The sequence below is a fragment of the Sturnira hondurensis genome, unplaced genomic scaffold, assembly GCF_014824575.4.
Source record: "Sturnira hondurensis isolate 20B ecotype Veracruz unplaced genomic scaffold, ASM1482457v3 Scaffold0001509, whole genome shotgun sequence".
Lineage (NCBI taxonomy): Eukaryota > Metazoa > Chordata > Mammalia > Chiroptera > Phyllostomidae > Sturnira > Sturnira hondurensis.
This window is the reverse complement of record NW_028074140.1, coordinates 6,370,225-6,383,127: the sequence shown is the minus strand read 5'-3', so window position 1 is coordinate 6,383,127 and position 12,903 is coordinate 6,370,225. Positions and strand designations below refer to the sequence as shown.

Genomic DNA, 12,903 nt, shown 5'->3' with positions numbered 1-12,903 from the left:
CAGCGATGAACGCGCGGAACGTGAAGAAGAAAGAGCAGGTTCGTGGACAGTCGCGGGCGGGCTGGCGGGGGGTCGCAGCGAGGCGGGGGCGAGGGAGGGGCGCGGGCCGGGCCGGGGGCGCCACGCGGAGGGCGGGAGGGGCGCTGTCAGTCAGGCGGAGCGGGGCTCGCCGGCCCGGGGGCGGGCGCCGGGCGCTCTGCAGCCGGAGGGCGCGGCGGTTCCAGCAGCCCGTGCAGTGGCGGCCGCGCCCCCGTCCCGGGCAGTGCGCTCCGCGTCCCTCCACGCGGGCGCCGGCCCCGCAGCCCCGGTGCTGTCCCCGCCCGCACTCGCCTTTCGGGGGGCCGGGGGAGCGGCGCCGGCGGCCGGCCGCATTGTGACGTAGCGGGGCCGCGGCAGCGCCCCCAACGCCCGCCTGCTCCTGCTGCGGCTGTTCCTGCTCTCGCCGCCGCCGTCCGTCTGTCAGTCTGTCCGCGCTCGGGATCCGCCGGCGCGCCGGGCGCCCCCGGTGAGTCCAGGTCCGGGGCGGGCGCCGCAGGGAGGCTGGGGTGGCGGCGCGGGCGGCCGAGCCTTTCCAAGTTTGCAGCGGGCGACTCCGGCGGGTGTCGCCCTTGCTCCCCCAACCCACAGGCCCCCTTTGTGCCGCGATTCCGGGCGGCTGGAGTCGCGGCGACTCCGCCGCAGAGAGGGTTGAGGGGAAGGTCTCTGTAGTGACGGCGACGGCGGCTGCTTTACTCGGGGAAGGGGGAAATAACCCCACCTCGGTTTCCAAAGGATTGTTCTTTTCTTTTGCCTGTTTCCTGTGCTCATTATTTTTGCTGCCACCTCGGACCGTGTAGGAGGCAGGGATGGGCAGTGCCGTGGCTCCTGCGAGCTGAGATAACGCAGGGTGAAGTAATAGTAATAACAACGGAACCTGCAATAGTAATAGACGCCGGAGAGGAGCACCTGGGGTTGCTGCCGCCCACCGGTAGGTAGCCGCTCGCTCTTCAGCACCTCGGGTCCCGTCTGCCCCGTCCAGCCAGGCTCCGACTGCCTTTCTCCGCCGCTGTCCTGCGTCCGGGGCAGGTCCGTGTCAATTTCAGCGGGGCGCGTTTTTTTTTTTCTTGCCGGTTCCTTGTGGTGACTTTTCATCTGCAGGTGGTAAGTGAGATGAACCGCTACTTTGGCTATTGTCAAATGACATGTTTTGTTTATTTCATTTTTATGAAAAGAAAAGAGGGAAAATTGTGAGCCATTACTGGCAGCCATACAGTTTCCACAGGAAATACTAGCATTCTTTGAGGAACACGCTACTGCTTGCAGAGAAGAAAGTCTTTAGGAAACAAAAAGGCAACAGCATTGTTGCTCATTTTCAATGGACCGCTAGGAGAAGGGGAAACGTGTTTTCCTGTGGGACAGTGATTTCCTTGGGAAAGTTAATTGAAGGAGCTTACTATCCTGTCCGTTTTTCAGTTGCTGGTTAGCTGAGCCGAACTCCTCTTGGCCGTTACTGACAAGTGTCCATCAGAGAGCCCGGAGGAAGGGAGAACCACTGCAGGACAGTCTCACCACACACCACGTGCTGTGGAGCCCGGCCAGGGTGCAGTTTGCAAAATGAAATAAGGGCTGTCTGGGGAGGTTTATGAGGATTACATGTGTGCAGAGTCTGTCAATTCTCCAAGGTGTCACTCTAAACAGTAATTTCCAAGCACCACTTTCCTTACTGAATATGCAGGAAGGCAGAAACCTATTTCTCTCATCGTGGAGCAGACATCCCAGTTGGGAATGGGTGGAAATCTGTATTTCATTTGTAAATACTGAAATTTTAAAAGGCGAAGAGAACAAGGTGTAGGAAAGCAGTATGCTAATGGGTTCACATCTGGGAGAGAGGTCTGTTGGGTATTTCTGATGCATCTCAGTGTAAAATTACATGCAGCATGGCTAGAGTTCAGGGAAACACTTTAAAGGTGTCCTTAAAACTATTTGAAAAAGATGTTAAATTTTGGTACCATTCACAGAAGTCTCTCCGGAATGCCATATTCACTGAAGATTACTCTAAACCAAACATGTTGGAGTTCTCATGTCTAGAATCAGAAAGAAAAAATGGAGCTTCTCTTGAGAATATTTGTGTATCTAAGAAATAAAATATAAAAGGGAACAGTTTTGAGTATAAACTTGATTTTCTCCGTAGCAAGCATTTCATGATGAGAGGCTATAAGAGAGTAGGTTTGAAATGATGCTGCATTTGTTTTGGCGTTTACCATGTGTTGACACCCAAAAGGTGGTGAGTAATGCAAGTGAGTTTCTCTGTCTACCATGTCACCGCTTAGCTGATTCCAGGCGGTTGTTCTGGTGCAGGTGTGCAGTGGAAATGCAGGACAGAGGCCAAGGAACTTTGTGCATACTGTTGTTTTGGAAGGAATCATAGTAGTACTTTACTGCTCTTAAGAGGAGGGAAACCCACACAAACCCCATCTATTACAAACAAATATCTTTGATGGTATCAAAGAAAGCCTAGAGCTGTTTTTTTTTCTTGCTAGATTTAAGGCATTTCTTGTCAAAGGAGGAAATCTCCCAAGGAGCAGGTGCACCATTATAAAAAACACAAGGGAATTTCTCTATTAAATGCAGAATCTAATTGAACAGCAAGGGGACAGTCAGTGAAATTCTAGGAACAGAAGCCTTGTCTTTGGCAGTCTGTCAGATTAGGGTTGCAAACCACATAGGAAAAATATGTGTCTCGGGAGAAAAATAATATCCTGGTGAAAATCAAACAGTTGCTTCTGTGAAGCTTTTACCCTTATATACTTGTTTCTTTGAGCCCCCTTTTTATTGGTATGCAGATTCCCTTGCAAAAAGTAATTGTCTGAAAATGAATCAACAAAATGACTCCTAATATGGTATATGCTGTGTGTGACTTTGCATTTTGTAGGTTAGATAACTAGATGTATGGTTTACATCTTATCAGATCTTTTTTAAAGCTTTTTAAAATTAATGATCAAAATATGCATTGAAATGCTGAATGTTAACTGATGTGATTGCCGACTGGGCTCTGGAAAAATACGAATTGATTCTTATGTAGTCATTGTGAGTGCACTTTGTGCATAGGTGAGATGTAAAACCAAAAAGTACACAGTCTCCTCCCAGGAAACTTATGAGGGGAAAATAGCACGCATTAAAAATTAAATAATGGTACAAAACATGAAAGAAGATATGTTGTGATTATGTGCCCAAGACACTAAATAGTAACTGAAAGGGATTCCTAGGAAAAAGTGACCTTAAATGTTTTATCAGTTATCCTTTGCTGCATAACTAATCACCCCAAAATTGTTGCTTAAAGTAACTACTACAGGCCATATTTCTGTGGTCAGCAATGCGGGCTGGCCTCAGCTGGGTGGTTCTTCTGCTGGTCTTGGTTGGATTTCCTCAGGCATCTTCAGTCAGTCAGCTGGTGGGCTCATTGGCAGCAGAATGATCTAGAATGGCCTCCCTTGTGCCTGATGGTTTCTGGGTGTTGGTCAGGTTAATAGGTGACTGGGACATGTGCCTCCCACCCTGTAGCCTCCTAGCCTCGGCTTCTTTACATGGCCATCAAGCAGTGTTCCAAGAGCAGCAACAGAACAAACCCCAATTCAAAAGTGATTTTTAAGCCTCTCTTTGTACTGCATTTGCTATTCTCCCATTGACCAAATCAAGTTATAAGCGTATCTCAGATTCAAGGGGCATTCAAAGACCCCACTTACAATGAGAGGGAGCTGCAAAAATTTTGTAGCCTTTTTTTTCCAATCTACTGCATGTTTGAGAGCGCATGTTCTAGCGAGTGTTTTTCTGCTGAGGAACAGTGTGCTGTGAGATAAGGGAGATAGGTGGAGCCTGCTGGTGGATAGCCCAGAACTGAGGTTAGGGAATTGCCCTGTATATCGTTGTCCTGTAGTCTTTGTTCTGTGAACAATGGGTAAGAGAGGAGTGACACGCTGATGATAAAGCTTTTTCCACATCCTTCTGCTAGTGGTACCACTGTGCCATTGGTCCCGAGGCAGTAGACTGGTGGCAGAGTCACAGACCATTGTGGAGGTGAGGAAGGCTTGCGCAAAGTTGGAGGCAGAGAGAGTGGGAAGGATGGGCTTGATCTGGGAGGTCCCATATTTAGGATTAGGTGGCTGATTATAGGGGATTAGTGAAAGCCTAGAGTCAAAATTATTCTGAGATTTTAAAAAGCTTACAGGACTGAAAGAATGATTGTGCTGTTGTAAGAAGTGGAGAAATCAGTAAGTGATGTATTTGCGGGGAGGAGAAGAAATCAGTTCCAGAAAGGTTGATTAAAAGAGACCAACTGAATGTGAAAGTACTTTATAAGCTGCAGAGTATACTATGAGTGTTAGCTATTGCTTAATGTTTAAGTCACCGTGGATTGTACAGTTACATTTCTGTAGTCGTAAAGCAACAGAAGTAAAATGGTATGTGGAGGGTATCCTAAGAATGAAAGGGAGTCAGGAGAACCATTCTCAGGATGGAAACGGAACTACTCTGGGCGTCTGGGGGTTTGGAACTGATGTTCTTTTTCCTGAGGCACAGCTGGAGGTCTGCCCTTAGAGGGCTCTGCCCTTGGCTTTAGAATACCAGGAAATAGAACACTTTGGGCTAGCTCGAACACTTTCGGCGTCATTTGAGTGTCATGCACACTGCTGAGCCAGAAGCACTGACTGACAGCACCACCAAGACCGCACACCATGGAGGGTAGGTAGGTCCTCAAAGTATGTGGGAGTGCTGGGTTTGGACACACAGTGGCAAAGCCAACAAATATCCACCAGAGAGGGACACTTGAAAATTTATTTTGGCCTGGCCGCTGGGGAGCAGACAGGGCAGGAGGCAACAATTTAAGCATATTTGTATAGAGGTATAGTTGCATTAATAAGTTAAACCTGTGCTAGTGTTGGGTTTTTCTCATTGAGGGAGAGTAAAGAAAGAAAAGAGGGCCCCGCACAATGTGTCCTCCAGGCTCCTCCAGAAAGGTCCGTGGATATTTTACCAAAGGGGAGAGAAACTCAAAACATGGTCTGCTTTTTCACCTAAGGACTCAGTTGGGGTGCTGCTTCACCAGCCGCGTTTTATAGGTGGCCAGTCTGAAATTCAAGTGGTCCCTAACATCAAGTACAGCTGTTGGGCAAGACAGAAACACCTGGCCTCACTAAGATGTTCAATTAGTCTGAACAGCATCCACAGCTGCTCTTTATGGAAGGGCCTCGGATGGACCAGCTCAAACCCAAGCACGGAGTTTTATCATTTCTGTTTTCAAGTCTATGAACCCTGAAGATACTCAACAAATGTTAACTTAATGAGTGAATGTCCCATTCTTGGTGCAGTGACATTTTTTAAGGCAGCCTGTCTTGGCTTGCCATTATTCATGGTAGAATTTGCTTCAAAGTCCCGAAATGCCTTGGATAGATTTAAATGTTTTAAGTAACTACTGTCAGAGTAATGTAGGTTTTTATAATCCACCACTCACAAAAGTAGATTTTTTTTTCTTTTTGAAACATCATTTTCTTTACTTGTTGTATACATCAGAACTCTTGGCAGCAAGTCACAGAAACCCAGGCCATACTTGTTCAGGTAGGAAGGGCCACACCCTGGCTCCTGTATCAGAAAAGTTCAGGAAGGACCCACTTCCAGTTTTCCTCTTGTCTTCACCGTGGTAAAATGGTCATCAGCAGCTTCAGACTTAAACCCTGCAGAGAAAGGGAACAATTCAGGATTAACCTTAATCAGACCACTTTGATCCTGCACCCATGCCTGAGCTGGTTCTCATGTCCAGAAATTTGGGGCCTTTTGGAATGGAAGGGCAGTCTGTGTGTGTGTGGGGGGGGGGGTGGGAGGTACACGGAAGTGTGGTCAACAAGCCTCTTAAACCAAATGACCTGCGTGCAGGGAAGGGGCAGTTTTTAAAAAGGTAATGTTGAAAAGAGAGAGTAGATGCTGTGCAAGCAGAAACCGCAGATATCCACTATTCCATCTGTTTTCCCTGGAGGATATAGCATCCTCTCACTAAGCCACCAGGCCTTAAACCTGGGAATGATCCTTATCTTACCTCCTCCCTTCCCTCCTCCACTAATCAATCTGCAGATTGATTAGGGCTTTCTGCCTCTCACAGTAAGACTATGCCTCTCAGTCTTACTCTTTTTCTCCTTTAGTTCGGACTGACCCTGTCTCCCTCTTTACAAGTCATCCATAAATGTTGCCTCCAGTCATCCCACTTCCAAACCATCCTCCTTACCACGGCCTGAGTGTTCTTTCTAAAGAACAGGTAGGTGAACTTGAATCTGCATCCGTGGCCAAAAGGCACACATTCCAGTTAGGAATAAATAAGTCATAGGGATGTGATGTACAGCGTGATGACTATAGCTAATAATACTGTGCTGCCAAGTTGTGTATTTGAAAGTAGATCTTCTAAGTTCTCATCACAAGAAAAAAAAAACTGTGACTATGTTTGGTAATAGATGTCCATTCAAAACCTCATAGGTAAAACAAGAGGGAACCTCATAAATAGAATCATTCAAAAGCTCACAGCCTGCCCTGGCTGGTGTAGCTCAGTGGATTGAGCGTGGGCCTGTGAACCAAACAACCACGGTTTGATTCCCAGTCAGGACACATGCCTGGGTTGCAGGCCAGTCCCCAGCAGGAGACGCACAAGAGGCAACCATACATTGGTATTTCTCTCCCTCTCTCCTTCCCTTCCCCTCTAAAGATAAATAAATGAAATCTTTAAAAAACAACAACAACAAACCCTCAAAACCCTGCGCTGGCAGAAGGGAGGGCGATGGGAAGGGATGTCCAGGTTCCTGACCATGAATCCCAAGGATCCCCACGGTGTGGGCTCTGCCTCCTTTAGTGGACTCAGCAGATGGCGACGAGGGAGGATGTTCATCAAGGACGTCTTCCTCTAGCTGCCTGTGTTGTCTCCGTGCTATGCTGACCTGTATCATCACATCGGGATGCCCAAATGCTCTACTCAGTCTTTCATTTTCATGCTTTTGCATATGTTATTGTCGTCGTGGAATATTGCTTCTCATTTTTAAAATTTATTCATTTATTTACACATTAATTTATTTATAAATCCTCACCCAAGGATATGTTTATACATTTTAGAGAGAGAGGAAGAGGGATGGTGGATATATACATATAAAATCAGCGTGGGAGAAACATCAATTGGTTGCCTCCCACATGTGCCCTGACCCACCATGGACTGAATGTGCAACCTAGGAAAGTGCCCTGACCAGAAATCGAACCTACAACCTTTTGCTGTACAGGATGTCATTCCAACCACCAGAGCTACCCAGCCAGGACTGTGTCTCATTTTTTTTGCCTAGTGAACATCTATTCCTCCGTCCAAACTCAGCCCGTGTTATTTTTCGAGAAGCCCGTGCAGAACACCCTGTCCTCCCCGGCCCCTGCATTGGGCTGTACCCTCGGGCGCGGTGGTGGCTGTGCTTGTCTGGCTCTCCCACTGCTCGCGCGCTCTCTTTTTTGTATATGCCTTTGCCTCTCACATCGTATATGCTCCACAATTATTAAATGAATGAATGAAAACGTGTACTGAATCATTCGTCTGTATGTTTGTAAGGTGATCTTTCTAGGTTTATTCTGTTTCTTTTAACTTGATTCTCATACCTGCATCTCAGTGTTGGCCATGATGATGGGCTCTCTTTGAAACTGCTTCTCAGGCACTCTCGATGGTTTTCGCCACTGCTGTGTGGTCTTTTCCTTCTTGGTCTCTAAGAGATACCTTAGGGAAGAAACTGAAAAGTACTATTGGCCCAAAGTCAATCTCGAGGCTAGAGTCGATGGCCCAGAAATCAGGTGAGGAGTAATTTTTCTGGCTAACAAAAAGAATATATTAAATAATTACTATTTGTGAGGTGCTTACTCTGTCTGGTGCTCACCAGATGCCTTACAATTATTTTCTTATTTCATTCTCAGAAGAAGGAGGAATGATCACTATCATTGTTTTTCTCCATATGAGGACACTATGGATTTAAAGAGTTGGGGTAGCTCCCTTGCCACCAAGCTGCCCTTTGCCGGAGATTGTCTGGGCCCTGGACACTCATCTGGGTAGTTGAGGAGTAGAATCAGTCATTGATTGTGCCTTTCCAGTTCATTCATTATGATTTATTTTTTGTTGTTCTAAAATGAAGTGAGCACCTCCTAAGAATAAAACATTCCAGCTACCTCCATTGGCTGTTGATTATGTGAAAAGACTATGAAAAAAATGTATTTTAAGAGGTAAGAACTGCAGTACTATCACTGAAGTTAAGATGAATTTCTACTTTGGAAATTCCAGTCATATTTCTTTGTTCCTTTGATTTTGCAGTTCCCAGATAATAGAAGCTTTTTACAGAGGTTGTGCTGCAATGTATAAAATGTGGGCCTCTTGAATAGGCACAGAAAAGGTTTACTTCTGAGGGTGACTCAGAAAGTTACTCTGTAGATACATAAAGTGAGCTAAATACTTTGGAAGGCACAGGAGCTTGGTGCTGTTTAACTGGTTTCAGTCTGAGCCTTTTGAGGTTCTGATGAAGGCTCTGGATTCTTTCCTTAGAAGAAAAATAAGGGTATATACACACATGCACATGCAGCTGCACATACACCTGCACACACTCCTGCACACACTCATGTATGTGCAGATACACGTGCACATACACCCCATGTTGTATGAGTTCAGGGCATTTCCAGGATCTGTAGAAGCCCATCTATGGATTTCCTGGGGCTCCATAGACTCCAGGTTAGAAAACTTGTTTAAAAACTATTACTACAATACAGTAGCCCTGGCCAGTATGGTTCAGTAGGTTGGAACATTGTCCCGTAGACCAAAAGGTGGCAGATTAGATTCCCCATCAGGGCACACAACTGGTCGTGGGTTTGATTCCCTAGTCAGAGTGCATACTGAGAAGGCAGCTGATGTTTCTCTTTCTCTCTGTCTCTATCTGTCTACCTCTCTCTGTACATCTATTTCTATCTCTCCCTCCCTCCATTCCCCTCTCTCTAAAAGCAATGAAAAAAAAATGTCCTCCGGTGAGGCTTCAAAAAAAACCCAAAACTACAATCCAGAACAAATACAGCCATTTTGAGTGTTCACCATATATCACATGTAACCATTTATCGAGTGTTTACCATGTGCCTGTCCGTTATGAAAAGTGCCCTATAGCTAACCATCTAAGACATGCAGTATGAGCCCTGTTTTAAGCTGTGGAGAAAGCGGTTCAGAAAAGGAACTGGGTCTCCCAGCTGCCCAGCGGTGAGAGCGGAATTAAACACAGAACCCAGATCTGCATCACTGCTATTTCACGCCGCCTCCATGCTCGTTCGTCTTGCCGTGGGTCTGAGACCTGTGCCAGTGAAATTCCGAGCCTGCGTTACTCCAGACCTCGCTCAGCCGTCAGCGTCCTTGTTTAAAGTCAGCCCAGGCCTGCTTCTGCCGAAAGAGCCTCCTGGAAGGCTTCCAGCTCACTGTCCTCCCTCACCTGTCACAACTCTTCACAGGCAGATAACGTCATCGGAGCCGTCCAGCACTAGAGCTTGACCGTTCCTCGGCGAGTCCCCAGCTCATTCCCGAATGCAGTCTACACATCTGGAAACTTAACTCAACAAATAGATTCTCAGGGACAAAACTGACTGCGAAGTCTCCATTGGAACCCGTCCAGAGACATCTATTTGGGACCTGCTGTGTCTGGGCTCCGTACTCGCATCTGTGGTCACAGCAGTTAGCACACAGCTGGGGTTCCTGAGCTCATGGTATTTCTGTCTAGCTTATATCTAGCACGGGAGCTAAAACATAATTCAAATAAAGTGTGGTAAGTTTTATGGAAAAGGCAATATAAAGGGTTTTTTCTGTGCAGGCTTCTGTTCTTGTGCAGCTTCAATGTTCTAGTGACACACTGCCTGCTTCTCTATCCCTTTCCTCCCTTCGTCGGAGTGTTCAGAGCACTTCAGGGGTCCAGAAACTGAGCTGACAGAGTAAGGGGGACACACCAGCAGAGCAGGTCATCTTAGTCCCCCTCTTTGCAGATGAGAAGGCAGAGTGACCGAAGGACTGGCCGTAGGTGGGGTGAAGACAGGGCAAACTACGTAGGTAGGCTGGCCTCAGGCAGAGCATGGCTCCCTGAACCCTCGGGCTGCTTCCAAGTTATTCGTGATGTGATTATGGTCAGTGTTTTTTGGGGGGGCCTCTACATTGGGGTGTTTCTGCTGCAGATGAATCCAGCAGGCAAGCATTCTCAGGGGCAAACACACTGCCAGCCTCTGCTCCCTCCTTGCAGCTCATGCTAGGTTCCCTTGGGTATTCTCTCTTTTTCCACTTTGGTCACTTCTCCCCACTCACCCACCAGTCCCAAGGCAGCCTCTCAGGTGTCCTCCCAAAGTGTTGTCTTATAGCTGCTTTGATTACAACTGGCTGATGGAAATAATAGTGTCCGTAAAAGTGAGCCACTTTCATGGCCATTATGAGTTATTTCAAAAATTTTAGTAGGTATATAGAGAAAAGTAAAAGAAAATGGGTGAAATTTTATAGTGTATTTTACCTAACCCAATATAACCAAAAATAGCATCTTCCATGTAATCTATATAAAAAAATCATGAACCGTATCCTTTGCATTCTTTTTTTTCAAACTCTTTGAAATTTGGGCTGGACTCTATTCTCAACTCAGACTGGCCACACTTGTGATATTCAATAACCGCTTTAGGCTGGAGGCTCCCACAGTGGTGGATGGCAGGCTTGGGCTCCAAGGAGGACCTGGGAGTCCCAGAGGTGACCTCAGGGACCTTGGTATTTGTCGCCTAAGTTCTTAGCTTGCACCTCCACTCTTGCTTGTGCAGGAGGTGTTGCATGTGGCTGTCTGTGCTCTTGAACCTGGCTCTTGAGGATAGGGAATGCAAATGTTCTCTTTCTGTCGTCATTGTGGAGTTCAGTGTTCAGTTAGACCCTCTTTTGGAATGTAGAACATTGGAGAAATGTGTTGATAAATGATGGAGGATTCACTACTGGCCCCAGCTTCTAAAGAGATCGGTCTGTGGAGGCTCACCTCGCCAGCCCTGGCACCCACCTTCCAATCCCCCGATGCTGTCCCTGTGTCAAGAACTGCATTTGAGTCAGACTGAATGGACAGGGGGGGCTCTGCCATCAAAAGGAATATCTTGGCCTAGAATTGTTCTGAGCCTCTGTGGGACTTGTGTAGCTTTAGGTTTCACCCTTTCTAATACTGAGTAGTAGAGAAATTTATCTGCAGTCTAGTAGGTTAAATCATAATGGTCTTATTTAACAGGATGATAATAAAAGAAGAGAGACCAAGCGCCAAAACCAAATCCATCTCCTGAACAAGCCTTCTACTGAGATTACTTAGAAGGCCAGCTGACACCTAGAACGGTAACTACAGAAGGAAGGAGTAGCCTGCACCAGGGAGCCACTGGAGCCATCCTGATGGATTTTCTCCCTGTTTCCGGTGGATTTAGATCATCACTGCCCACCCCCTCCCTGGGGATGGGAGATACATCCTGAGTCAATTTGCCTTTTCACGTACAGTGTTTAAATTTTGCAAGTGCTTCCAACCAACTAATAATGTGCATGTGCTTGCTTGTCCGGTTTACCCCTAATGATAAGTGTCATTTAAAATACTTCATACATCCAAGTCTCAGAGATTGGTACTCCCCTAAAACCATACTAACCACATATTCAAATAGATTCAAAGTTTGAAAATGGAAGAAAATATGAGGGTCTGATCTGTTCAGTCATATAAACACTATTAGAAGGATTCTTGTCTCGGGCCCACTTAAAGAGCACATTGAAATAGAGACTGGAGTTAGGCCTAACCTCCATTTTATCATTGATGGCCAGTTTCAACGTGAAAAGGTCACTGACCTGCTTGGGGTTGCATTTCTCAGACTGCGTGAAGGGAGAGGAAAACCCTGTAGTCACACACTATGCGGGAGAATGATGAATGAAGTCTAGGACATGTTTTGAACAATTCCTCCAAAAACTATTTGGAATCGGTTCAGGGAAAGGTAGCTTGCCAATATCTTTGCAGAGTCTAAAAAGCTAGAAAAATTATAGCATACAACACAGAGGAGGTAGCTTAACACTAGCCATGTAGAAGTAGAGTGTAGGTCTCTTCTATAGTAAGTCAAGGATGGTGCAAGAGAGACAAAGCTTTGCGTCTCTTGGCTCCGGTTTTGCGAGTGCTGCTTTTATTTTGGAGTCTCAAAAAAGAACTTGTGCCTCTCTCTAACTGTAATATACTTCTTCCAACATGACGGCTCTGGTGTGCTGTGTTGGTGTAATTGAAAACCTATAAAAAGGCTGAGAGCTACTTTTGAATTGGCTCAGTGAACTTGGACTGGATTTGTCAAAGTGGTGAAAGGTTTAAAGGAATTTTCATAAATGAGGTCTCCAAGCTGTGTTTTAACCATAGAATTCCAATGAACTCCAAGGCCCGTGAACTCGGAGAATAGTGCCTCAGAGAAGAGCAATCATATCGAGATGGAAATAAATGATTCATTTTCATCCCCCTAGTTCTGCAGACATAGGCACACTTAGCCACTGATCATCATAATTTAGCAGTACTGTTGCGCACTAAAAATACAATTTAAAAGTCTAATCTTTAATTAAGTTGAGTACTTGCACATTAACATGGTTACAAATCTTGGGCACTGGATATAGCACAATGTTTACTCGTTGCTAGGAAATAGCAGAGCTCTTAGCAAGTTACAGATTGATTTGGTGAGAAAGAGGGATGTGAGTTTCTCCCAGTAATGTCCTTGATCGTTTCTTTCCTGTCTTGTTACATGATGTATGTAAATGCATTTCATGCAGCAAGACTTTCGCACATGCAGAGCTTTTGTTGGCAACAGAAAGCACAGGTGTGGGTACCTAAGTAAACA

At 46.1% G+C, this 12,903-nt stretch overlaps 1 protein-coding gene across 2 annotated transcripts in view; it reads left to right on the top strand.

Moving 5' to 3' along the window:
• The first annotated feature begins 215 nt into the window (after positions 1-215).
• Positions 216-12,903, top strand: part of SNCAIP (synuclein alpha interacting protein) — a 141,177-nt gene continuing 128,489 nt past the window's right edge. For both annotated transcript variants that reach the window (XM_037028880.1, XM_037028890.1), the window contains exon 1: positions 216-505. The gene's annotated coding sequence lies outside the window, so the exon portion shown is untranslated. The remainder of the gene's footprint in view (positions 506-12,903) is intronic.